Raw genomic sequence first — 26,202 nt, 5'->3', positions numbered from 1 at the left:
GCATTTGAGACCCCAGAGTCTCAAGAGAAACTTTTTGCCCTTCCCTTAACTACATAGAAGAATCTAAATTGGGGTCTTTCCCAGAATGAGGGTTATTAGCAAAGATGTATTTTATCTGAGTGGCCCATCTGTATCAGGATACACATGCAGTCAGGTCGTTCGGAAGGTATGGAAGAGTGGGATCTTTTTTGCAGTGGGCATTTTTCAGTTAGCAGTTTGGGGCTAATTCAACATGCAGAGGTTACCTTTTGAGCGTGGATGTCCCAAGTGGAGTTATAAAAATCCAGACAAAGAACGAAGTCCTTTGTGTTTTCAAACCTCTTCCAAAGGGAAAAGTAATTTCTAGAGATCTGGTTTTCCTAATTAGCTACAAGTGAACCAGTTAGCCACTCAAAGCAATTCTCGTGTTTTTTTTCCTCCCTCTCTCTTCCTCAAATAGTAAATACTGTATAATATGCTATATTCAAAGTTAAAACACCTCGGTTCTTTTTTTTAAAGACTTTTTAAAAAGATTTTATTTATTCATTTGACAGGGAAAGAGGTAGCAAGAGAGAGAGAGCACAAGTAGGGGGAGCAGCAGTTAGAGGGAGAGGGAGAAGCAGGTTCCCCACCAAGCAAGGAGCCTGATGTGGGGTTCCATCCCCATACCCTGGGATCATGACCTGAGCTGAAGGCAGACACTTAACTGACAAAGCCACCCAGGTGCCTCAACCACTCAGTTCTCAGTAGCCATAAACAATCTTAAGTCTCTCTAAACTCAACCTAATGCCCAATGAGGCACCCTGGGGTTGACAGTAGATAGCTTAGAGCTATGTTATCCAATATAGTAACCATTAGTTTTATGTAGCAACTGAGCATTTAAATACGGCTAGTCTGAACTGAGATGTTTTAGAAGCATAAAATGTTCATTGACTTTTAAAAACTTGATATGAAAAAAATCTCATTCACAAATTTTTGTATGGATTATATGTGTAGATAATATTTTGGATACATTGGATTAAATATAATTTACAGTTAAAAATAATTTCACGTTACTTTTGGCACTTCTTAATGGGACTCCTGGAAAATTTTAAATTATATATATGGCTTGCATTATAGATCTACTGGACAGCTTTGGTCCAAAAACCAAAGTTTAGTCATCAGACCTAAATGAAACAAATCTAAGAGATGCATTAATATTCTAAGTGGTGGTGTTTAAAATAATTTCGTTGTGTTTTCTGTGTGTTAGCTCTTCCTTGAGAAGAAATGATATCCTTTGAGCTTGTTCTTATTAAATGATGTACAACTTAAATGAAGTACACCTGAAATGTCACCAGCATTATGAAATATTTTCCCATAAAATGGTTTTCAAATGGAATTTTTTTAAAAAGAGATATATTTATTTATCTGAGAAAGAGAGGGACGGAGAGAGAGCACTGCTGTGTGCACAGCAGGGAGGGGCAAAGAGAATCTTAAGCAGACTCTGTGCTAAGCATGGAGCCAGATGCAGGGCTCGATCTCACAACCCTGTGCCAAAACCAAGAGTCCGACGCTTAAGCAACCGCACCACCCAGGTACCCCCCAAAGGAATTTGTAAAGATTGTTTCATTTTAGGGTGAAAAACTCATAGCCTTTCCTGAAACTTTTCAAAGGCTTGCCATTCTTTAGAATAGTATTCAAGATACTGAAGGAACTTGTGATTTACCCCAGATTTCCATAGCGGTCCCATCTCCTGTGGCAGCTCTGCATGGACCCTACAGCCAGCCATTCTCATGAGCCATCTCAAAGAGCACTTTGAGAATTACCTCATAAACTAAATTTTGGGAGAGGGTACAGCTATGCAAAGATGCTGAGGAGTTCCCCACTAGAATATTTGACTCTAACCTGATTAATAGTTCTCACATAACCAAAAAAAGATCACAACTTTAGAACACAAGAATCATACACAAAGAGGGGCAGGAAAGCAGACTTTGGCCATGTTCATCCTAGTCCAGTCTAGAGGAGAAAGTCTCTTGTTAGGACTACAGGTATGGGCAGTCTTCCTGATGCATGGCCCTTTTGTGTGGCTGGACACGCCAAGTTACCAAAGTAACAGTTTTTAAAAACATAATTATATTACTAGCTGACTTTTCTGACTTCTTGGATCACGAACTTGTTTCCCAAATATAGGGCTTGCCATTTAGATTGTGCACAGGGAGAGATGTGTGCTGGTTGGCATGAAGAACATCTGTTCTTCCTAGCAGTGATAATTCTTATTGCAAATTTATAAATTGGCGTTTTGATTTATATTCTTTTGACTTTTGGGAGTTGGTGAGTATGAGTCATGTCTCTGAATCTGATCAGCTCCAGGGCATTGATAAAATCAAATTCTGAAGCTGCAAGGGTGAAGGGCTGACCCTAGACCAGTGTGAATTAATCATGGCTCTGTTTGCCAAGAGAGGCCTCGGGCAACTCCATAGCCTGCTATTTTCACCCCTGTTCAGCACTTCTTTAATGTTATCTTGCATGAGCTGAGTTGTTTGTCAGTCTTTCCTATCCAGTAAAACCATAAATTCTCTAAAGGCAGAGACTGTGTATTTGTCTCCGCATTTGCAGTAAAGGAGTACAAGGTCACTACTCGAAAGGTGTAAAATAAACAAATATTTGCTGTGTGGGGTAAATAGTGGGTGGTTTTTTCCTGAAGTGATATTATTTTTTTTTTTAAGATTTTATTTATTTATTTGACAGACAGATCACAAGTAGGCAGAGAGGCAGGAGGAAGCAGGTTCTCCACTGAGCAGGGAACCTGATGCGGGACTCAGTCCCAGGACTCTGGGATCATGACCTGAGCAGAAGGCAGAGGCTTTAACCCACTGAGCCACCCAGGCGCTCCTGAAGTGAGATTTTTGAAATGAAGCATAGTTTTTTCTCTCCTAATGTTTATAGGAGGTATGATGGTATTATTAGAATTCTACCTTATAGCAATTTGGGATAAGCTTTTTCAGAGACAACATTATTCCAATAGGGTTCTTGCAAAAGTATCAGTAAACTTGTCAAATTTCACTGATCTTTGATTTGTTTCAATTAGACTGTAACAATTCAAGTGTGGAAACTGAAACAGGGATTATTTCCATGCACTTTGCTTTGTGCTCAAAACTGGTTTTATAAAATATTGAATAGATACAAAATATTCTTTATAGATAAAGATTAGTCATACAGTGAATATCCAGGTACCTGGTACCAGTTTAAGAAATAGTACATTAATCATTATCTTTGAAACCGCTTGTGAGCCTCTTCAGAATTCTTTCCCCTTCTTGCTTCTCCAGGGACTCAGTATCCTGAATCACATTGTCATTTAATTAAAAAGCTAAAATAAAATCCCCAAACTTCTGACACTTAGGATCATTTGTTGGGCAACCTTAGAAGTTGAAGTTGATTTAGGATTGTGATTTATAATTATGACTATTGTATATTTTGAGAGAAACAATTAGAAGCCCTAATTTCATGGGATTTTTTTTTAGGATTCATCCCAAAACATTGACTGGAGGGCTCTTGGTTTGTCTAGAGGTGATCTGTTATCCTAAGCAGGAGATAGCATGGAAGTGGAATAAAGGAAACATTTGACATGTGCTTAAGAAACACAGATCCTAGGGGGTTCCTGGGTGGCTCAGTCGGTTAAGCATCTGCCTTCAGCTCAGGTCTTAATCGCAGGGTCCTGGGATCAAGCGCAGCCCATGTCCAACCCTCTGCCACTCTCTGTGCACTCTCTCTCTCTCTCTGTCAAATAAATATCTTTAACACACACACACACACACCCTAGGATGTACTCTGTAGGTCTACATCAAGCAATTAATGAGGTGCGTGTTCCTAACATGGGGAAGTAACCATTAGGACACAGAATAGGGATACAGTTTCCCTGAATTGATGAGATTCTTGTTGGTGTCCTGTTAGGCTATTGACCAATGGAGAAAACAAACAAACAAACAAAAAAGAATTCTAGCCCTGGCTGGGTTTTCAGATACCCTGTTCTAGGAAATAGAAAAAGACTTCTAAAATCTAATGTATAGTCATTGGTTATATTATTGTAACAGATAACATCGTTTCATGTCATTTTAGAAAACATATAACATTAATGCTTTTCCTTTAAAAAGGAAGATTAATTCATTAATTAAGTCAGAATTTTTAATGCATTATTTGTGTGTGCATGCAATAATCTTAAATCCTGGCCCAAGGGATAGCAATTTATACCGGGAGGGTGGTAGGGAAAAACACATTATAGTAATGGATTTCAGTAACCTGCTTCAAAAGGGGGCATTTTAATGGCTCTGTGGGCCATCACAGTGTTATTTAGAAAGTACTATAATGGAAATACGTGGCACTAAGGGGCTGTGGTTGGATACATTAGGCTCCTTGAAAAGGGCTGCTCATCAGTAAAAAAGTGGAGCCTGCTTCCTTCTGTTTTATGCCCCAGAAATTAAGTCAAATTGGTTTAAGACTTTGAAGCAGCGAAGTCTGTGGCACTTCAAACAAAGCTTTGTTTGGGGGGAATTGTTGCCTTGTTACTAATGCATTTACGCAGCACCTAGGGAACTTTAAAGAACAGTGAAACCTAGATTTGGAGGGAAAAGGTCTCAGAATAGCAGGCTGGGTAAAGTGGTGCCTGGGATGGGAATTCTGCTCTCTAGAGCTGCTGTGACTTAGCTCCTAAACTCTAAAACTGGAGATGATGAATTGGTGACATTTTAAGCAAATTGAATTTCATAACTTATGGATTCATGGACTCGCTTCAGGGATTTTATCTGTGTAATTCCTTTGATTTGTAAGACCTCTGGACTATAATTGTCCTTTACCCTGCATATTACTCATTATTAAAAATGATCTGTGCCTAGAGCAGTAAAATGGACTGGACAACGAGAAGTGACATTTAGAAAATAATGCTTGGGTTCAATTTAACTTCCTAAAGTCCAAAAGTATCCTACCCCCAGAAAATGACATCTGCCTCATCTTTTCTTCAAGACGTGTGCGTGTGGCGATGTTCAGATTTGTACACTTACCCTTCCTTCTTCCTTCCCCACAGGGCAGGTACCAGGAATGGTGAAATCAAAGCCAATGATTATAAACCTGTACCTGAAACTTGAGTCTTTTGTGGCCATGGCCCCATAACACGCAGACAGTGACTTTTTCTGTGTAAAAAATAAAGTGTATGCTCCATTTTTCAACTTTTTGGAACTGTAGGAAGTAGCTTATGGTTTCTGGTTCTTGTACTGCTCCCTTTGCTGTGTAAAGCCTGTTCCCCATCTCTTGGAGAAATCATAGGAACAAACGTCCTGACTGCTTTGCGATTTGACAAAAAACAAAACAAAACAAAACAAAACCAAAACCAAAACAAACAAACAAAAAACCTATCAGTGGTTTTTATTATTTTTTTATTATTAATGAGCAGGGGGAAGGGTAGAGGGAAAGGGAGACTTTTCAGCAGACCCCTGGCTGAGCAGGCAGATAGGTGCCCTCCCCGAGATCATCACCTGAGTTGAAATCATGAGTCAGATGCTTTAATTGACTGAGCCACCCAGGTGTCCCATAGCAGTGCCTCATTCCTGTTCAGCACGCTTTACTGGCATCCTATTGGCATCAGGGTAAGATGCAGAATCCTAAGTGTGCCTCTAAGACTGGATGGTGTCTGGCACCTGCCAGCTAATGCATGGAAAGCATCCATTTTATATGTTTTTGTTTTGTTTTGTTTTACTTCTTTTTCTCATACCTGTTCTTCCAACTGATGGTGTGATTTCCTGGTCCACAATTTTACCAAACCATTTGGTGCCTCTATATTTCACTGATGTTGAATGCTAGCCCTGTTATGGACTCATAGCATATGAGTCCTGGTATATGAAGTTATATTATGTCTCCAGCTGTTCCCTCCTGCTTGGTCTTGGGTTCCATTTGAGTCCATTATCTTATATCTATTCCTTTCTGTGTCTCTTCTCCTACTCTTTCTGAATCTCCTTTGTGGAAGGCTAGAGCCGGCCTAACCAAATGATTACATTTCAAAGAGTTAGGTGTCTTATCTGAAGGAAGTGTGAGGAGATGGCAGAATGACAGGTCAAAGTCAGAGAATTAGGTCAGAGGTCCAGAGGTCAGTTTCAGTGTTGAAAACTAAATACATAACTTAAAAGGTATCAGGAACAAAGCACAATTTTGAACGGAAAGTAAGGGACTTAGGCAATTCCTTTTCATGTCCTTGGCTTGGCTTTTATTGGGCATTCCGTATATGATTTTTTTTTAAATTTTTTATTTTTTTATAAACATGTATTTTTATCCCCAGGGGTACAGGTCTGTGAATCGCCAGGTTTACACACTTCACAGCACTCACCAAAGCACATACCCTCCCCAATGTCCATAACCCCACCCCCCTTTCTCCCAACCCCCCTCCCCCCAGCAACCCTCAGTTTGTTTTGTCATTCCGTATATGATTAATGGGTGGTCGGTACTGGCTGAGATGGATAGGGCACGATGAGGATCTATCGCAGTTGGTCATAGTCACCTGAAATGTGTGCCCGAGTGTTTATGTGCATATATATATGGCATCCATACTCAATTTATTAAAATTTTATATTTCTTACCACCTTTGGTTAAAAAGTTGAAAGGTAGATGAACAGTGCTAGGATCTGCCTGATTTTTGTTAAGGTTAATCCTTGTCTCCATTCAGTGACTAGTCTTGACATTGGGAGGGTTTAAATTCTAGCTTAACACTCAGGGCTCAACCTTAAATTCTTTTCATAGCACTACTGTTACCTTTGATTCTCACTCTGGTGAGTAGAGCCTTGTCTTCTTTGGGCTGTGGTTTTGCTTTTTGTATGCCTCTTAACAGCAATTTCCTACTACATTTCCTGTCATGTCCCTGTGAGCTCAGCCTCTTGCCTAGTGAGCCTATATAATTCAAGAATGGGGGGCCTTGCCTTGGTCTTGTTAGTCTTCTTTAAAACTGAGTGCATATTAGTGAGTGCATTTTGAACCTAAAACTGAGATTCAGGTTCGGTTAAAAACGAAGAAAAAACAACTGTGAGTCACAACAGTATTTGATGAGAGACCTTTGGTTATTACTACTTTTAGTGAAATAAGGAACAGACAGGTATGACGTGTATGTCCCAGTGGCCTCTAAAGTACATCAACAAAGAGCATCTTAGGAGAGAGATGGGTAAGGTCTTATTCAAGTTTAAGTCTATTCATAGTCTGTTTCTGATTATCATGAATTATTTCTTTTCTTTAATGTTGATTCATTAATGTTTAATTTCATAAGAATGTAACCTTTAACCATGAAGCTTGTATAAATATAAGTCTTATAAACATATTTGTTATAAGATACTGAATGTGCTTGCACAGTCTGTGGCTATGTTTATTATAGGTAAATATATGTTTACTTAAACTGTCAATAAACCACCTTTTGATAATCTACAACTCCACTGATGAACTCACCCATTTTGTGTAAGTTGATTAGCCTGCTACTCTATAAAATTCATGTAGGTTAGCTCCTTAGGTGGAACTTTTATAGCTTCTGATCAGGTGTTCTTGAGGGCTGCTTGAGGTAAAGGGCTGGTAGTAGATTCTCTTATAAATATAATGTGACACCATGTCCTCCTGCATTGACTTCCTGCCCATTTTTCTTCCATTCTTTTTTTTTTTTTTTAAAGATTTATTCATTTTATTGAAAGAGAGCTTTTATACACCTGTGAAGACAGGGGGACAGAGGGAAAGGGAGAGTCCTCAAGCAGACTCAGGGCTGAGTGTGAGCCCACCCAGGGGCTGGATGCCAGGATCCCGAGATCCTGACCTGAGTCTAAATCAAGAGCAGACAGTTTACAGACTGAGCCATGCAGGTGCCCCTCTCTGCCTGTTTTTCTATCTGCATCTCCAAATAGTTCCTGCTTGCCATTTCCTATCACTAAGTTTTTCCACTTCTTGGGACCATAGATTCTTCTCTATCACTTCCTGTTGCTTAAGGTTTTATCATTTATGAAGGGTTCTCTATCCTGCCTGCTGAACTACACTTCCTTTGTGCCCTGCTACCACATTTCCTTCTCCAGGTAGTGTGCAGCCCCATGTCCCAGCTGCTCGCTGTCTTTCATCTCAATGCTCTAGTTAATGGGATTAGGTTCGAGCATGGTGGGTGGAAAATGTTATATTTTTCTTTCTAAAAAACTCAGATTGTAACCTAAAGTAAGCTGCTGTCTATAGCTCTGTGGTTCTTTTTATAAAATTTATTTAAATTCTAATTAGTTAGCATATACTGTATTATTAGTTCCAGGAGTAGAATTTAGTGATTCATTAGTTACATATAACACCCAGTGCTCATCACATCATGTGCCCTCCTTAATGCCTATCACCCAGTTACCCCATAGCCCTACTCACCTCTCCTCCAGCAACTTTCAGTTTGTTTCCCATAGTTAAGAGTTTCTCATGGTTTGTCTCCCTCTCTGTTTTAATCTTACTTTATTTTTTCCCTTCCCTTCCCCTATGTTCATCTGTTTTGTTTCTTATGTTCCACATAGGAGTGAAATAATGGTATTTGTCTTTCTCTGACTGACTTGTTTCGCTCAACATAATACCCTCTAGTTCTATCCACATTGTTGCAAATAGCAAGATTTCATTCTTTTTTGATGGCTGAGTAATATTCCTCTGTGTGTGTGTGTGTGTGTGTGTGTGTGTACCACATCTTCTTTATCTGTTCATCTGTTGATGGACATCTGGACTCTTTCCATATTTTGGCCTTTGTGGATATTGCTGCTATAAACCTTGGGGTGCAGGTGCCCCTTCTAATATATCTTTTGGATAAATAGCTAGTAGTTCAATTGCTGGATTGTAGGGTAGCTCTATTTTTAACTTCTTGAGGAACCTCCATACTGTTCTCCAGAGTGGCTGTACCAGTTTGCATTCCCACCAACAGTGTAAGATGGTTCCCCTTTCTCCACATCCTTGTCAATATCTGTTGTTTCCAGAGTTGATAGTTTTAGCCATTCTGACTGGTATGAGGTGGTATTTCATTGTGGTTTTGATTTTTATTTCCCTAATGATGAGTGACGTTGAAGATTTTTTCATATGTCTGTAGCCATTCATATGTCTTCTTTGAAGAAATTTCTGCCCATTTTTTGACTAGAGTTTTTTGTTTTTTGGATTGTTGAGTTTGATTAAGTTCTTTATGGATACTAGCCCCTTATATAAGACATTTGTAAATATCTTCTCCCATTCCATAGGTTGCTTTCAGTTTTTTTGACTGTTCCCTTTGCTGTGCAAAAGCTTTTTGTCATAATGAAATTCTAATAGTTCATTTTTGCTTTTTTCCCCTTGCCTTTGGAGACGTGTTTAGCAAGAAGTTGCTGTTAGTGTGTCCTCTGTGGTTCTTAAAAGATTTTGTGTTTTTTTTTTGTTTTGTTTTATTTTTATTTTTATTTTTTTTCCATATTTATTTATTTATTTAATTTTTTATTTTTTATAAACATATATTTTTATCCCTAGGGGTACAGGTCTGTGAATCAGAACTGAGAAGCTGTTCAACTGAAACGAAAATTTGTATATCCCTTTCTGCAGGGACTGACAATCTCTAGGTCACTTACTCTCAAATTTCTAAAGGCATAGAATCACTTGCAAATTTGTTAAGATTCCACAAACGGTTATAGATGTTTGGAGGAATGTGAGAACTTTCTTTTATACCTGCTTTACTTGTTATTCTGAGGCAGGTGGTCTGGGGTCCACACATTGAGATAAATTGCTATGATGAATTAGAGAAATCCACCAATGTTCTTTCTACCCTTTAAGGCAGGGAAAGTATGTGATAGAGACTGTCTTTATTTTTGATTGATCAAAAGGCTGATCACAGGAAGAAAAAGCAGTTTCCCAGAACCACACAAGGCATTGTTTGCTATCTCATATGGACTGGCACACAATGCAGGCATTTAGTTACTGAGTAAGGGAAATTCCCAGTATGTTTATCACCTGATAGGAAGCCCTAAGCTCTCTATCTCTACCAGGAAATGCAGAACTTCACTTTGCTGCTCACACCACTAATTTATAATGCAACTTGGCATAGGCTTAATAAAAAGAATGGTTCTTAAGAAGAATAGGATGGATACAGATATATATATGTATATATACACACACACATATATACATATATTATACATTATACACATATATACATATATGTGTATATCTACATATCTACATATATTATACATCATATACATATATAAAATAATATATAACATAACATATATAATGTACACATACATATATGCAGATATATACACATATGTACATATATATATATTCTTTATTTGTGTGTATATATATGTATGTGTATTTATATACACACACACATATACTTTAGCTCCTATTTCAAATCACTATTTGAGGTTTTTTTGAGTGAATTCCTACTTGATTATAAAAATTATAAAAATGGGGGTGCCTAGGTGGCTCAGTCTGTTAAGTGTCCAACTCTTGATTTCAGTTCAGACCATGATCTCAGGATCATGGGATCAAGCCCTGCATCAAGCTCTGTGCTAGGGATGGAACCTGTTTAAGATTCTCCTTCTCTCCCCCTTGATGCCCCTCTTTTACCAGGGCACATATGTACTCTCTCTCAAAAAAAAAAAAAAAAAAAGCAAAGGAAAAATTTTATAAAAATGGTACTTAGGAACATAATGCTTTTCATTCATAACATACATTCACATCATCATTCAGACATTTAGTGAGCATCTACTTTTTGCCAAACAATGCCCTCATAAATACAGGAGAAATAGTCATGAACAAAAATGACAATGTAATTATGGTGACCACAAGGAATAAAAAGTTGAACATATTCTAAGAGTAGAATCTAACTTAAAGGGGGGTGAGTAGAGTGGAGAAATGAGGATTGGGGAGTATTTTTGTCTGATGAAGACATATGAACTTTGATCTTAAAGGGGAATAGGAGTTAGGTTAACAGTAAGGGTGAGATTTTCCCTTAGGTGCCTGATGAGAGTAACCAGGCCTATTCAAGGATCAAAGAAAGCCACTGAGGGAACTGGGAGGGAACAAAAAGAGACTGGAATGGTGCATGGATTCAGCTCAGCAGAACTATGTGCCTTATGCCAACACCATGAGCAGTGAAAAACCACTGAGCAGATTTGAGTTGAGGAATGGTGGCTTGATGGGTTTGTTTTGTTTTGTATCAAAAAAGGAGCGAGAAGCTACTATATGCAGAATGGATTGCAGAGCATGAGCAGAAATGAATACAGGAGATGAGTTAGGAAGCCATTGCGGTATCGAAGTGAGCAGTGGCTGTGGATGGTTCTATGGTGATGATAGTGGAATCAGAGAGAGTAAATCTGAATCATATTTTGGAACTTGGCAATTTATTAGACATGGAGGCAAGAATCAGGGAAGTGTGACCAAGTTGTCCGGGTAATTGGGTTGAGCAGCTGAATGGAGGGCTGTGGTTGCTGAGGTTGGAAACACCAGTAAGGCAGTGGTATTCATGTAAAGTTCACACATTTAGCTCCTGTTCAGTGGTTTATTCAAGTAGAGCTGTCAAAAAAAGTAATCTAGAACTTCAGAAAAGTCATGCATAGACACAAATGTACTGAAGTCATGGGAGTAGATAAACTCACTTTGAAAATGAGTAGACATGAGGGAATCACTAGACAGGTTGCTGAGAAGGGAGGGTCCAGAGAACACAGAGAGCAAAGGGCCTTTGAGAGGAGAAGGTCATTTTTGCCAGTATGAAAGAGGAAAAATGGAGGATAGACACAGATGCAGGTAGATTTTGAAAGATTTTTCTTTATTCGTAGGAAGGTAAGGGCTATTTAATGGCTTCTCTTTTCTCTGTGAATTCAGAGGCAAGATATCTGCTGAGAGTAAGGAAGATGGAAATGAGATCAGAGGTTTGAGGAGAAAAGAGAGGATAGAAATGCAGTGCTTTGAAGACACATGCCAATGTTTCTATTTTGCCTTTTTCCACATGACTGCCAGCTCCTCCTGGGTCCAACTCAGCAGACAGCTGATGTTTATGTCTTTTACAGAAGAATTTGAAAAGTATGTGTTGAGAGGTGCCTGGGAGGCTCAGTTAGTTGAGCATCTAACTCTTGATTTTGGCTCAGGTCATGATCTCAGGAACTTGGAATTGAGCTCCACGGTTGGCTCCATGCTCAGTAGGGAATCTGCTTGAGATTCCTTCTGTTTCTCTCTTCCCTTCCCTCTGCTTGTGCACGCTCTCTTTCAAATAAGCAAATGAATCATTTTTAAAAGAAAAAGTATGTGTTGATTTGGTTTGGTATTCTCAAATTTTTACAAGGCTAATATTTATTAAAGAAATTCCTGATAAACTGTTCCTTCACTGCCTAGAATGCATTCATTGCACTTCAGGGTTATAAAAGATTGAATCTCATGCTGCTGAGAATTTTCTATACAGAGTGTGTCACGCAGCTCTTTTCTTGTTGAACACACCTGCCCTCAGAAAGTGACCTTTGACTTTAGACCAAGCAGGAGGAAGTTGCTAAAGAACATCCACTAAAAGCTTTGAAGTAGGCAATAGGATCAACCCATCTTTGTTGATTATGGTGGTTGATTTTCTATTTAGACAAAGGCCTGTGGAGAAACCTATAATGGACTTCCCATTACTGTGAATTTTACCAAAAACTGGCGCTGGTACCTAAATACACTTATATCTTGGTTCTCCCAGCATCTGACCAAACTGAAGAGTTTTGTAGTGAAATCTTTGATGATTATGTTTAATAGCAGTTGATAACTAGTCATGATGTGACTTGATTTGAAGCCAAACCCTGTAAGTAGGATTAATGTCCCTGTCTGTTTTTCCATCCCCAGTGCATATTTAACCAAATTATCCTTTTCCCTCTTGATTTTATTTACTCATTAGCTGTGTTGTAATGAAGATCCACAGTGACTAATTCTTCAGACTCACAAGGAGGTTGAGGTAGATCAGTGCTTGTGTGAGTCTGTACTGCGTAACAGCTCTTTTCTCTTAAGTTGCCACGGGAGAGGTACCAAATCATAATCTGCCATTTAAACAGGAAGAGGAGCCCTCTTAAGGTTTGTAGAACGAAACACCATGGAAGGAGTTATGAAGGGAATAACACTGGTCCTTTGATGCCATGAGCTCTGTAGCAGTCCGACTTCATTTACTGAAGGTGAATTCATGGAAAACTACTCAGTGATGGTGAACAAACTCGTCTTTTCCTATGTAGTTATTTTTCTCCCCCTACTCACTTTTCTCCATCCCGATGTTTAGAGGAAGAGTCTTAGTTTTGTGTAATTTTTCTACTTCTAATATAATTTACTTTGCTCTTCTTCACTGTGAAGTCCTAAAAGTTACCCATATATTTCTGCTTTCCCAAATATTCCAATATTTGGAATCTTTGTTCCCTTATGTTCCCTTAACATATTTAGGACCTGTATTTTGTTATTCTCTCAGGGATTTTAATTGCTCACATAAATCTTGAAACAAACTACATAGGATTTTCTTTTTCTTTTTTAAAAAATTTTATTTATTTATTTGACAGACAGATCACATGTAGGCAGAGAGACAGGCAGAGAGAGAGGAGGAAGCAGGCTCTCCGCTGAGCAGAGAGCCTGATGCAGGGCTCGATCCCAGGACCCTGGGATCATGATCTGAGCTGAAGGCAGAGGCTTAACCCACTGAGCCATCCAGGCGCCCCACAACCTAGGATTTTCATCAATATCATGGTTCTTCCTCTAGAACAAAAACACCATCTTAGAATACCTGAGTACAAATTAGTTTATTATATTAAAAAAATATAAGTATTTGCCCTTTTTAAAAAAGAGAATCACGTTAAAAGGAACTCATAGCAATCAATATTAGTGGATCTCACATCCATGAATTTGTTTCATGGGATCTTTTAGGACTGGTTACTCTGGCCACATTGAAGGTTAAGCTTGACTACATCCAGAAACTGGGTTCTTGTTTTCCTATACACATGCTGGGCAAACTGAGTCTTGGGCCATGTTGTGTACTCTCATCCAAGGGGAAGCCTTCCATTCCTTGCCTAAGGTCGAACTCCCACCATGAGTAGAAAGAGCGTTGGTCTAGGAGCCTGATGAGCACTCTTCAAGTCCTGACCCACCATGGTACCATGTGATGACCATCAACCTCATCTTCCTTATATTTAATGAAGAGTATACCTTCTACCCTTCTTATAAGAAGTTGTGATACTCCATGGCACTTTGTACTCAATTCTTTTTGTAGTTTTTTCGTAGTTGAGTATAGCATAGTAAAACCTGTTGCAATTTTTTTCAAATGGTCATCTTTAAACCTTGACCAGAAGCTCAAAACCTGTTGTTTTCATCTTTTTATACACATTTTCCCAGCACATTGTATGGACTCAAAATATTTATTTATTTATATCTATTTATTACTATTATTTTTAAAGATTTTATTTATCTATTTGACAGAGAGAGAGAGAGATCACAAATAGGCAGAGAGGCAGGCAGAGAGAGGGGAAAGCAGGCTCCCCACTGAGCAGAGAGCCCAATACTGGCTTGATCCCAGGACCCCAAGACCAGGACCTGAGCCGAAGGCAGAGGCTTAACCCACCTGCCAACCAGGTGCCCCTATTATTATTTTTTAAGTAGGCTCCAGCATGGACCCCAATGTGGAGCTTGAACTCATGACCCTGTGATCAAGACCTGAGCTGAGATGAAGAGTTGGATGCTCAACTGCCTGATTACCCAGGTGCCTCCCAAATATTCTTTTCAATAAGCAAATTCAACTTAACATCTGTTAAGATCTGTATGTAAATCTTTTCTCTGGGTGCAACGGAAATGCCAAAATGAACAGGAATTTAAAATCTATTGTGATAGTTGGGAAAACAGCTAACTACACAGATTAGAGTACAAAGGTGAGATCATAGAGATGCCAAAGAATCATTGGAGGGAAAGATTAATTTCAATGGGAAAAACTTGGGATGTGTTCTTCAAAGAGGTGCATTTCAATTGGTCTCAAGGCTGGGAAGAATTTGGGCCAGCCCTTTACCAGGTGAGGTGAGCATCACCTTAACCAGTGTTGTGAGGTGCAGGAGCTAAACTCGGAGTAAGGAGAGTTTCCCTACCCATCACCAGGTAGAGGAAAAGGATTAAGGGGAAATTGGGCTGATTTGTGACATTTAATACTCTTAGCAGAAAGCATGAAGTTTTGCCATTCATAATTAATAGAGTAAGTATCAGAAGTTTTTCTTTGATCAGATTTCAGAGTTCAAGCAAAGATCTAATAAATAATTCATTATTCTTAAGTGTTATCTTCATTTGTAAGTTTTTCCTAGATTTTGTAAACACATAATAGAGCAATAATCATTACCTTTTCTTAAAAGATTTTTATAAGGGAAATAAAAGCAGGGTGGGAAAACTTTTCTACTTAGCTGAAGTGAAGTAAATATATAATTTGGTTCTTATAATTTGACTCATTTTAAAAAACAAAGAATGAAATATGGACATTAAATATCAAACTGTGCCCCAGAGGCCAGCATCCTTGGATCTTTTCCATTCCTGATGGAATTATGGTTCTTGGTAATTACGGAGGAAGACTTTCTCTTCCTTCTGTCCTATCTTCCCTGCCAAGCCTGAACCCACATGGGCCCTAAGCTAGCACTCTGGGAGTCAGGCAAAGAAGTCTCTCTGAGAGCTTTGTGAAGCTATCTGGATTCTCTCCAAGCCCAGCAGTACACAGGTTAGGTGCTTCTGGCCCTAGGCTAGTTTGAAGAGCATGCACATGTCTCCAGTCATCTTCTTCCCTCTCAGTACTACTTCAAGTAAAGCATCTAAAGAGCCTTCATTCACAGGTGGCCCAACTGGCCCCTCACCCTCAGATTAGGGAATGCCTTGGCTGGTGTCCTTTGATACAGGCTGATGATAAAAATCCTTTTTGTTGCAGAATCAGAGATGATGCAGTGTAAGAGAAAGACTTAGAGTTTAGAGACTGTCAAGTGGCAGAGCTCAAAAGTAGGGGTCCTCAAAAGGACATTGTGAATAGGATATAGATCATAAATAGTAACGTAAGAAGAAGAGAAACTTTCTGTTCCAGGTTAAAATAATATGGCATGAATACCCTTTCCAGAAGATGCAAAGTTCTCTGCCAAGAGGTCTTTGGATTGATCCCCCAGCTGTCCAATTTGACCCTGCTAACAATCCAGTCCTGTACCTTTACAGGATTGCTCATGTATTTAGAACAGAGAGGTGAAGGAACCTAGAGGTGTCCCTCCCCATCCTTCTGGGCACCAGCAACCAACAACTGGGTGATGGAGTACATAAGCTCACCTGTCTATTTCCAGACTAAGAAATAGGGAGGTGTAATTTCTGCTTATGATCTACCCTCAGGATCAGGCCAGGCCTAGGACTTCCTCCCTGTAACATAACCTTTGCTTGACTTGTTCCCCTTTCCAATCCTCTTCCTCACTGTCTTTCTCACTCTCTCTTTGAATAGCATGTCCTGAATAAATCACTTGTAGCCAAATTGTTGGCTCAGGGTCTGCTTAAGGGAGAACCTCATTTAAGCTATCATTATCATAAAATTTGGGAAGAAATTCCCCTCCTCTTAGAGTGCAAGAAAGAGAAAGAAGAGAGATGTTTCATTTATTAGCGAGACGAATTGTTATGAAAGTCAGATTTATGTCTGTTACTATATGAAAATAAATCAGAAAAATGATAGCAATATCACCAAGTGGATCTAAAAGAATAGTAGGCATTGGCTACAATGTTTCTGCAACAGAATTTCAGAGAGTTTTTTTAATATATCCTACTTTCTATCTTTCTGTTTTGTTTTCTAATGAAAGTCCTACTTCCCATCTTATTTATTAAGCACCACATTAGGTTTTTCCAGGTTACATTAAGTTGAAAATGAATGAGATAAAAACATGGCCTTCCTCCACAGGTAAATAACATCAGTGTATCTTTGTTGACTTTTGACAGGATAATCTCTATATATCCTGCCAATATTCCATTTAAAATTGGTCTGTGTGGCTGCTGCTATTACCCATACAGCTAAGACAACAATGTTCGTAATAACCAGAGATTCTTCCAGGACTTTCAGGGGCCTATGGAGCAATCATGTAGCAGTCTGAATGCTAGATAAGCCTCAGCTTACTGTCAGGAACAGGAAAAAGAGAAAAGTAACTCAAGAGTCCAATATGCCACAGTTGAGATTGAATTAATCTTGAGGAATTATGTGTAGGTTGACCACCTGATAGTCGAAGGGGGATACAAGACAAGGAAAGCTCTCATTTTCAGATCTTAAAAATGGGGGCCCAAAGGCACACATTTCATCATACAGAAGCCCTCATCATCTTCCTCAACACTTCTCACACATCGGATTAACATGTAGTGTTGATTAATGTTTATTTGTGTAAGCTTTATGCTTCTGTCAATTGTGGGTGTTTTCTGTTTCTGATGGTATGTTTTACTCTGTCCTGTCTTACTGACTAAAGGACAGTTCCTTTTTCTTTCCTAACTCCCCATAGGAGGAGCTTCAGGAGTGTCTTATTCTCTCCTGTGAAAATAGATGATTACTGTAAAATCCTATTTGCTTCAGGCTTTATAATTTGAATTCTTTCTTATTTACTCTGGAGTATTTGATATTTAAGGAACCCTGCAGTGACTTCTGTTTTGTTTTAAAATATCATATTGAATTATGTACAGAACTTTGAAGGGTTTTCTTGGTAGCAGTTAGTCTTTTTTATGCCGTCTGAATTTCATCTCCTGGGAAGCTTGATTTTAGATGTACTGCCAACAAATATTGATTTAGTGCAACTATATATTATCTGAATCCTCCTTACTTTACTTCTAGAGATCTAGGAATAATCGTCTCGGTCCCAGCCACTTTTTCTATGATGGAAGCTAATGACCATGTATCAATTCCAATAGCACCTTCAAGGAAGGTGAAAATGACTACAGGGAGTGTTTTTGATTTTCTGTGATTGACTTGTAAGCTTTGTGCTACCCCACAAAGTTGGTAACCCCAACTACTTTCTCCTCTGTGTTCTCTCATAGTTAAAGCAGTCCCTTTCATCTAGTTGTGGTTGACTAGAATTAGGGTAATCTCTGGGCCTCTATTTAAGAATCCTTAAAGTTTTAAGATTTTTACCTCTATCCAAAACACATAAACTAAGCATAGGGCTTTGGGTGTCATCAAACCAACCTGTTATTATAATAGGTTTAGAGAAAATTTTGGATTTCTCATCCTTCTCTGTAGGATGATGCTGTCTGGTTTCTAATCTTTAGGGCAAGAATCTGTAATTTAGTGAAATAAGGGTAAATTAAAGAGCTTTAATTGAGGTGCAGAGATTCAAGAACACCTGGCCTTGAAATTCCCTCTTTTGGCCTATTTCCGAGAGCAAGCTTATTATTGCTCCTGTTGATAACTTTGCTAGAGTTTCTGCAATGGCTGCAGTGATGTCTCAGAATTTAACACTTTTATGTGCTACATCTTTCATTCTTGGTTACCTCACAATAACGTGGGTTTGAGCTTCTGGTATCCAAAACTCATAACCCATTCATATGGAGGAATTGATAGGATAAAGCTGGAAATTGGCCCCTTGAACTAATACTCAAGCATGGATTGCTGGTTAAACATGGCAGAGTGACAAAGGGATTTGTATCCACTCCTTTCTTAAACCAGGATATGATTAAAATGGAAAGGATAAAATAATAAATAAGAGATGTCAAGAAAATTTGGGGAGATGAAAGTATATAAAAGTCTCTCACCTTGTGTAGCCAGATTCTTCTACTCTATAGAGAAGTTGAACCAGGCAGGATATGGTCTCAGGGCAACTGGGCACAGCTGAAGACGGGGTTGGGAGCACATCCAGAAAAGAGATCACTGAGTGAAGATCTGCATATTGAATGAAGAATGCATTATATTTTCTTTCCTGCTTGGCATTAGTATCTCTACAAGTCAAATTAATACTTAAATAGAAGATGTGAGAAAGAAATGAGCCCAAGAGAAAGATCTTCAGTGACTTGTGGGTGACCCAGAAAATTGGTGAATTTCTTGTTTGGTTGGCCTGCAGTAAAGTGCAGAAATCCACAAACTCTGCCCCTACCCAAGAGCTTTCCATTGTGGTTTTTAAATATGAACGGATCCATCAAGATCACCAGGCATTTGAGGAGAGTCTTTAGAATGAAAAACACAGGCCCAGAGCAAAGTGGGAAGGGCAAGGCAGAGGGAAATTCATAGGAAATAGAAAACTCCAAGGAACATAAAAAAATATTAGAAAAACTCCAACTGTTCTAATATTGACAAAGATATGAGAGGAGATTGAGTTTTTAAAAAGAAGCAGGGCAAGGGCAAAAGGGGAAACATTAGAGAAGAAGAAAAGCTCCTGGAAATTAAAACAATGATGGAAGATAAAATTGAGGAAACCTCTAAGAAATTAGAAACAACACTACCAAGACAATGATGAAAAATAAGGAAATTGCTAGTCTTGGACTGTATAGGAAGAAAATCATATTATTTGAAGGTGATGATTTTTGTCTTTTTCTTTCCCAGGATTATTTCTCTCATTATTTTTTCTTTTCCTGTTCATTGCCTTGGACCTTCAGAACAACAGTAAATGCTTCTTATCTGACTAAAGATAATGCCTTATATTCCTGACTTACTTATTATTTTTAACCATGAATGAAAGTTGAATATTACAAAATGGAGATTTACAGGGGCACCTGGGTGACATAGTCCAAGTGTCTGACTCTTGATCTTGGCTCAGGTCTTGATCTTAAGGACTTGGGTTCAAGACCAGCATGGAACCTACTTATAAAAAAAAAAAAGAATGGAGATTTTTATATCTCCATTCAGAAGAGTGAATGTTTTTTCTCCTTTTTTTTTTTTTTAATTTTTAAAAAAGATTTCATTTACTTATTTAAAAGGGTGGGGGGACAGCAAGAGAGAGCATGAGCAGGGCAGGGGAAAGGGAGAAGCAGACTCCCCGCCAAGTAGAGAGCCTCATTCAGGGCTCAGACAGGACCCCAGGATCATGACCTGAGCTAAAGGCAGACACTTAGCTGACTGAGCCACCCAGGTGCCTCGTTTTTCCCCTTTAAATTTGAGCCAGTATTATATTGACCCAGGAATAGAATAGGGGATTGAAAGTCAAAGTGGAATAAATTGTAAAATACATGTTTACTCAGTGATATTATTTAATATAAAAAGTTTAAAATAAGCACATTAATGATGCTGAAATCACTACAATTTTAATTATTGCTTGTCCTTAGCATCATTTAGGAATGAGCTAATTTGATAAAAGATAAATAGTTGCCTTTAGCCTAAATTGTTAATTTAGTCAATTTATTTAAAGAAGTTTGGTGATATTTTGGCAGTATCAAAAGCACATAAAAATGAAATTACAGGGGCTCCTGGGTGGCTCAGTGGGTTAAGCCACTGCCTTCGGCTCGTGATCTCAGGGTCCTGGGATCAAGTCCCACATGGGGCTCTCTGCTCAGCAGGGAGCCTGCTTCCCTTCTTCTCTCTCTGCCTGCCTCTCTGCTTACTTGTGATCTCTCTCTGTCAAGTGAATAAATAAAATCTTAAAAAAAAACACTGAAATTACAAAAACTATATTAGAGTAAATTAATAACTTTAGTTTGGTAACTAAACTAAAAAAATGAAATTATCTTATATTCTACTATGCAGATAAAGCAACTTACTGATTAGATGTATATTTTTACCGAGTGAACAGGCTGTGTGTGGAACAGAAGAGGCTTATGCTCTGAACCACCTAGAACAGAAAACGAAGATGTGAATTAGAACATAAGTACTAAATTTGCACAGAAAGTTCTGTTTGTAAGATTTCTGAGAAGAAATGCATTGTTGTGCTAAAGAACCCTGGACTATGCAGCCAGACTGCCTGAGTCAGAGTCTCAACTCTACCCTAACTGGCTGTGCAAACTCAGGAAAGTACTTGACCTTTCTGTTTCACTTCCTTCTCCTTAAAATAGAGTTATAATAGTGCTCACTTTAGAGGATTGCTGTAAGGATGAAATGAATTAATATATGTAAAGCCCATGGAATAGTGCCTGATCTTTAGACATCTATAAATGTCAGCTATTGTTGGCTTGTTATTTTAAAGTTCAACCACATGTATCTCTTTGTAGTGGTTACCAATCAGGACTATTTACACTTTTCTCTTTTCTACCTTGGGTATTAGTATGTGTGAGCACATGTGTGCATGTAGTATGCTCCATGTTAGATAGAATGATGCAATAAGTTATATTTGTAAAACTTGATTCCCATAGCCCCTTATCTAATAGAACATATAGAAATTGGATTTCTATGTCATTGAGTACTTCCCTCTGTTTCCATTTGACAAGTTTTCCACATGTTGGCAAACCTCCTGGTGTGTTTTAGAATAGAGCCCTATGCCAGAACCACCTTGCTCTAAATTTACCTTCTTCTTTGAACTATTCAGCTCGACACTAATGCTTTACTTTTATGGGATGTATTCAGGGTTTTTAAAAGGAAAGTCATACTGTGGTGCCCAGAGTAATTTCTTAGCTTTTCTGAGAAACAGACTCTTATTAAAGCCACACATCTGTGAAAACTATGTATGTTCTTCTCAAGCCAAATAAAACAACAACAACATCCTTTCCTGAGCATTGGAGAATCTTTTGGTTCCCTTTCATACATGATATTATAATTACACCACTCTTAATGAACTCTAATTTCAGGATTCAGAAACAATGGAAATAGAAAACTTTATAATTTGGATAGAGATAATTTGAACAGTGGGAATGTTTTGAAATATGTATTCCTGGGTCTTCCCCTCAGAAGAGGAAATAATCGGCCAGAGTGATGAAAGTTTTTAACTCCCAATCATTTTTCTTTAGGCTCTTTGGGGGAAGGACTACAGTCCTTGTGATATTTTTGACACAACTCCCCATTCCTCTCTCCAGCTAAAAGACCCAGCAGCCCACTGTGGCTTTGAACTCCACATAGCCTGCTCTCTGGAGCTTATAGAGGGTAAACACACTCTCATTGACTTGAACGTGATACTACTAATGTGTTAGTTGTCTGAGAGCATCTGCATTTTCAGGGGATAAAAAATAAGTCTCTGGTAGTGGGATTTTGTATAACAGGAAATAACCAGAGGGTTTGGCAAGGACACGGACCTAGACTTGCTGGGGGCACACATAAACGGAAACTGCTTACCGGTATAGGGCCTTGTGGTTTATGAAGCACTTCATGTGCATTCAATGTTTTATATTTAATCTAATCTCTGTGGCAGGGCTATGAGGTAGGAATTAATATCCTCCTCACTTTATGTATAGAAAATTAAGGACCAGAAAATCTAAGTGATTTGATCCAACTTACAAAGCCAGAGATTTGCTATGGCCTCACAGAGATTGTTCATCTCTTCATCAGGTGTCCTTACTGTTCCTTTGGGTGGGTGGGAAAAGTGGACTTTCTGTGTATGTTATGCTACCTATAAGGACAAACACAAATTAAAAGCAAGAGGCTTTATTCTTTTAAATGAAAACAAGGGACGAGACCTCCTCATTTTCTCAGAGTATTTACTTTAGAAATACTTCAGAAAACTTGTAAAAAAGGGGAAAGACCCAAATAAAATCACAAATGAGAGAGGAGAAGTAACAACCAACACCCCAGAAATACGAACAATTATAAGAGAATATTATGAAAAAAAAATATTATGAAAAACTATATGCCAACAAATTGGACCACCAAGAAGAAAGGGGTAAATTCCTAGAAATATATACCCTACCAAAACTGAAACAGGAATATAGAAAATTTGAACAGAATGATAACCAGCAAAGAAATTAAATCAGTAATCAAAAACTCCCAACAAACAAAAGTCCAGGACCCGACGGCTTCACAGGTGATTTCTACCAAACATTTAAAGACGAGTTAATAACTAATTCTTCTCAAACCATTTTAAAAAACAGAAAATGTAGGAATACTACCAAATTCATTCTGTGAGGCCAGCATTATTCTGATACCCAAACTGGATAAAGACACCACTAAGAATGAGAACTATAGACCATTATCCTTAATGGACATAGATGCAAAAATCTGCAGTAAAATACTGCAAACCAACTTCAACAATATGTTTTTTTAAAATCTCTCACCACAATCAAGTGGGGTTTGTCCCTGGGATACAAGGATGGTTCAGTGTTTACAAGTCAATCAGTGTGATACATCACATCAGTAAGAGGAAGGATAAGAGCTATATGATCATTTCAATAGGTGCAGAAAAAGCATTTGACAAAGTACAACACCAATTCATGACCAAAATCTCCAACAAGGTAAGTTTAGAGGGAACATGCTCCAACATAATAAAGGCCACATATAAAACACCCACAACTAATATCATCCTTAATGGGGAAAAACTGAGAACTTTCCTCTAAGGTCAGGAGCAAGACAAGATGTCCACTTTCACAACTTGTATTTGATGTAGTACTGAAAATCCTAGCCACAGCAATCAGACACAAAAAGAAAAGGCATCCAGATCTGTAAGGAAGAAATAAAACTTCTACTCTGCAGATGACATTGTACTATATATAGAAAACCTGAAGGAATCCACCAAAAAACTATAATAATTGAATGACTTTAGTAAAGTTGTAGAGTATAACTTCAATATACACAAATCTGTTGCATTTCTATACATCAACAGTGAAGCAGCAGAAGGAAAAATTGGGAAAACAATCCCATTTACAACTTTGGCAAAAATAATAAGAAGCCTAGGGGAAAACCTATCAAAAAAGTAAAAGACCTGTACTCTGAAAACTATAACACACTGATGAAAGAAATTGAAGATGACACAAAGAAATGGAGAGATATTCAATGCTTGTGGATTGGAAGAACAAATATTGTTAAAAAGGTTATACTATACAAAGCGATCTATGTTGAATGCAATCTCTATCAAAATACCAACAGCATTTTTCACAGAACTAGAAGAAACAATTCATATATCTGTATGGAACCACAAAAGACTCTGAATAGTCCAAGCAGTCTTGAAAAAGAAAAGCAAAGCTGGAGGCATCACAATTTCACACTTCAAGCTATGTTGCATATCTGTAGTGATCAAAAACAGTATGGTACTGAAAATAAGCATATAGATCAGTGGAACAGAATAGAAAACCCAGAAATGAACCCATAAGTATATGGCTGATTAATCCTCAACAAAGCAGGAAAGAATATTCAACGGGAAAAGAACAGCATCTTCAACAAATGATGTTGAGAATACTGGACAGCAACATGCAAAAAAAGAAATCGGACTGCTTTCTTCTACCATACACAAAATTAAGTCCAAAATAGACTACAGACCAAATCCAAGACCTGATACCACAAAAATCCTAGAAAAGAACAAAGGCAATATCCTCTGTGACATCAGCCATAGCAAGTTTTTTTCTAAATATGTCTCCTGAGGCAAGGGAAAGAAAAGCAAAAATAAATTATTTGGGAATATATCAAAATAAAAACTTCTTCACAGCAAAGGAAACAGTCAACAAAATTAATGGGCTGAATGAGAATTAATTACTGAATGAGAAGATATTTGCTAATGACCTACCTGATAAAGTCCTAATGTCCAAAATATATGAAGAACTTATAAAAATCAACACCCAAAATGAAAATAATCCAATTTAAAAAAAATGGGCAGAAGACATGAACAGACATTTCTCCAAAGAAGACATCCAGATGGCCAACAGACACGTGAGAAGATAGTTCATCATCACGGAAATAAAAACTATAGTGAGCTATCACTTCACACCTGTCAGAGTGGCTAACAATGACACAAGAAATGACAGGTTTTGATGAAGATAGGGAACAAAAGGAACACAGGTGCACTGTTGATGGGTATGCAAACTAGTGTAGTCATTGTGGAAGACAGTATGGACTTTCCTCAAAAAGTTAAAACAGAACTACCTTATGATCCAGTAGTTGCATAATTATGCAAAGAATACAAAAATATTAATTCAAAGGGATATGTGCACCTCAATGTTTAGAGGAGCATTATTTACAATGGCCAAATTATGGAAGTATCCAAAGTGTCCATGGATTGATAAATGGATAAAGAAGTGGTATGTATCTATCTATCTCCCTATCTAGATATATAACGGAATATTATTCAGCCATAAGAAGAATGAAATCTTACCATTTGCAACAACATGGATGGATCTAGAGAGTATAATGTTAAATGAAAGAAGTCAGAGAAAGACAAATACCATATGACTTCACTTATGTGGAATTTAAGAAACAAATGAACAAAGGGAAAGTAAAAGAGAGAGGCAAATCATAAAACAGACTCCTAGCTATAGAGAACAAATGATTACCAGAGGGGAAGGGGAAGGGTGTGTGGAATGAGCACTGAGTAATGTACTGAATTGTTGAATCACTCTATTGTACACTTGAAATAAATACAACACTGTATGCTAACTAACTGGAATTGAAATAAAAACTTTAAAAATGTTTTAGAAAATCTGTCATCATACATACTTTCTCTTTTTGAAATGTATATAAATCTTTTGACATGTATATAAATCTTTTTGAAAACTAGGTCTTTTCTTGGCTTTAAGACAGAACAAAGTCAAAAGACCTTGGTGCCATCTCTTTGAAATGTAAACACCAAGGGAGATAACATCCCTATCTCCCACTTCTAGGGGAGACTATAGGAGCCTCACTTTGGTTGTTGCCTTACTTCTAGTTGCAAAACTACCTCCTGTCATGAATGTATGAGTTTGTTCTTCTGGATAAGGCCAATAAACTATCTGTCGCGAGCAAAACCCCTGCGTCCCGCCAGGAGGTCGCAACATGTAAAGAAGAGATAGAGATGGATATGATGTAACTCACTTGATCTTTATTGGGACGAGGTCCGCACCACTATCGTGGCCCGGTCACGGTCCGCTGACATTGTCACGGAGAAGGAGACGTCACCTCACAATCTAGACAGAGAGGCCACCGCAGAAGTTGAGACTGAGAACCAGCGAGTGGTCGGCAACGAAACTGTCAGGGGCGTCGGTAACACTGGCAATGATGTCCTCCCGACAGGGAACTCGCTTCACCTCAGTCCAACCCGATGCCTCTTTATATACTGTGCTAAGTCTCCTTCATAAACATATTACATCACTTATTTTCTTATGCTTACACACCAAAAACATACACACGTCGCAAACATGTTTTGGTCTTCGATATTTCGCACAAATTAAAAATATTTGCAACTTGTTACTCCGCGCTAATCTTAT

The 26,202-nt window shown here is 38.2% G+C and overlaps 1 long non-coding RNA gene across 2 annotated transcripts in view; it reads right to left on the bottom strand.

Annotated features, from left to right (window-relative positions):
- LOC131829416 (uncharacterized) overlaps window positions 1-25,966 on the bottom strand; it is a 51,238-nt gene extending 25,272 nt beyond the window's left edge. For both annotated transcript variants that reach the window (XR_009352845.1, XR_009352846.1), the window contains exons 1-3: window positions 25,811-25,966; window positions 20,653-20,723; window positions 18,718-18,844 (exon numbers count right to left, since the gene is read on the bottom strand). This is a non-coding gene — a long non-coding RNA (uncharacterized LOC131829416). The remainder of the gene's footprint in view (window positions 1-18,717; window positions 18,845-20,652; window positions 20,724-25,810) is intronic.
- Window positions 25,967-26,202: the final 236 nt, after the last annotated feature.

Source organism: Mustela lutreola, chromosome 4 (genome assembly GCF_030435805.1).
Source record: "Mustela lutreola isolate mMusLut2 chromosome 4, mMusLut2.pri, whole genome shotgun sequence".
Classification (NCBI taxonomy): Eukaryota; Metazoa; Chordata; class Mammalia; order Carnivora; family Mustelidae; genus Mustela; species Mustela lutreola.
This window is presented reverse-complemented; position numbering and strand designations above follow the sequence as displayed.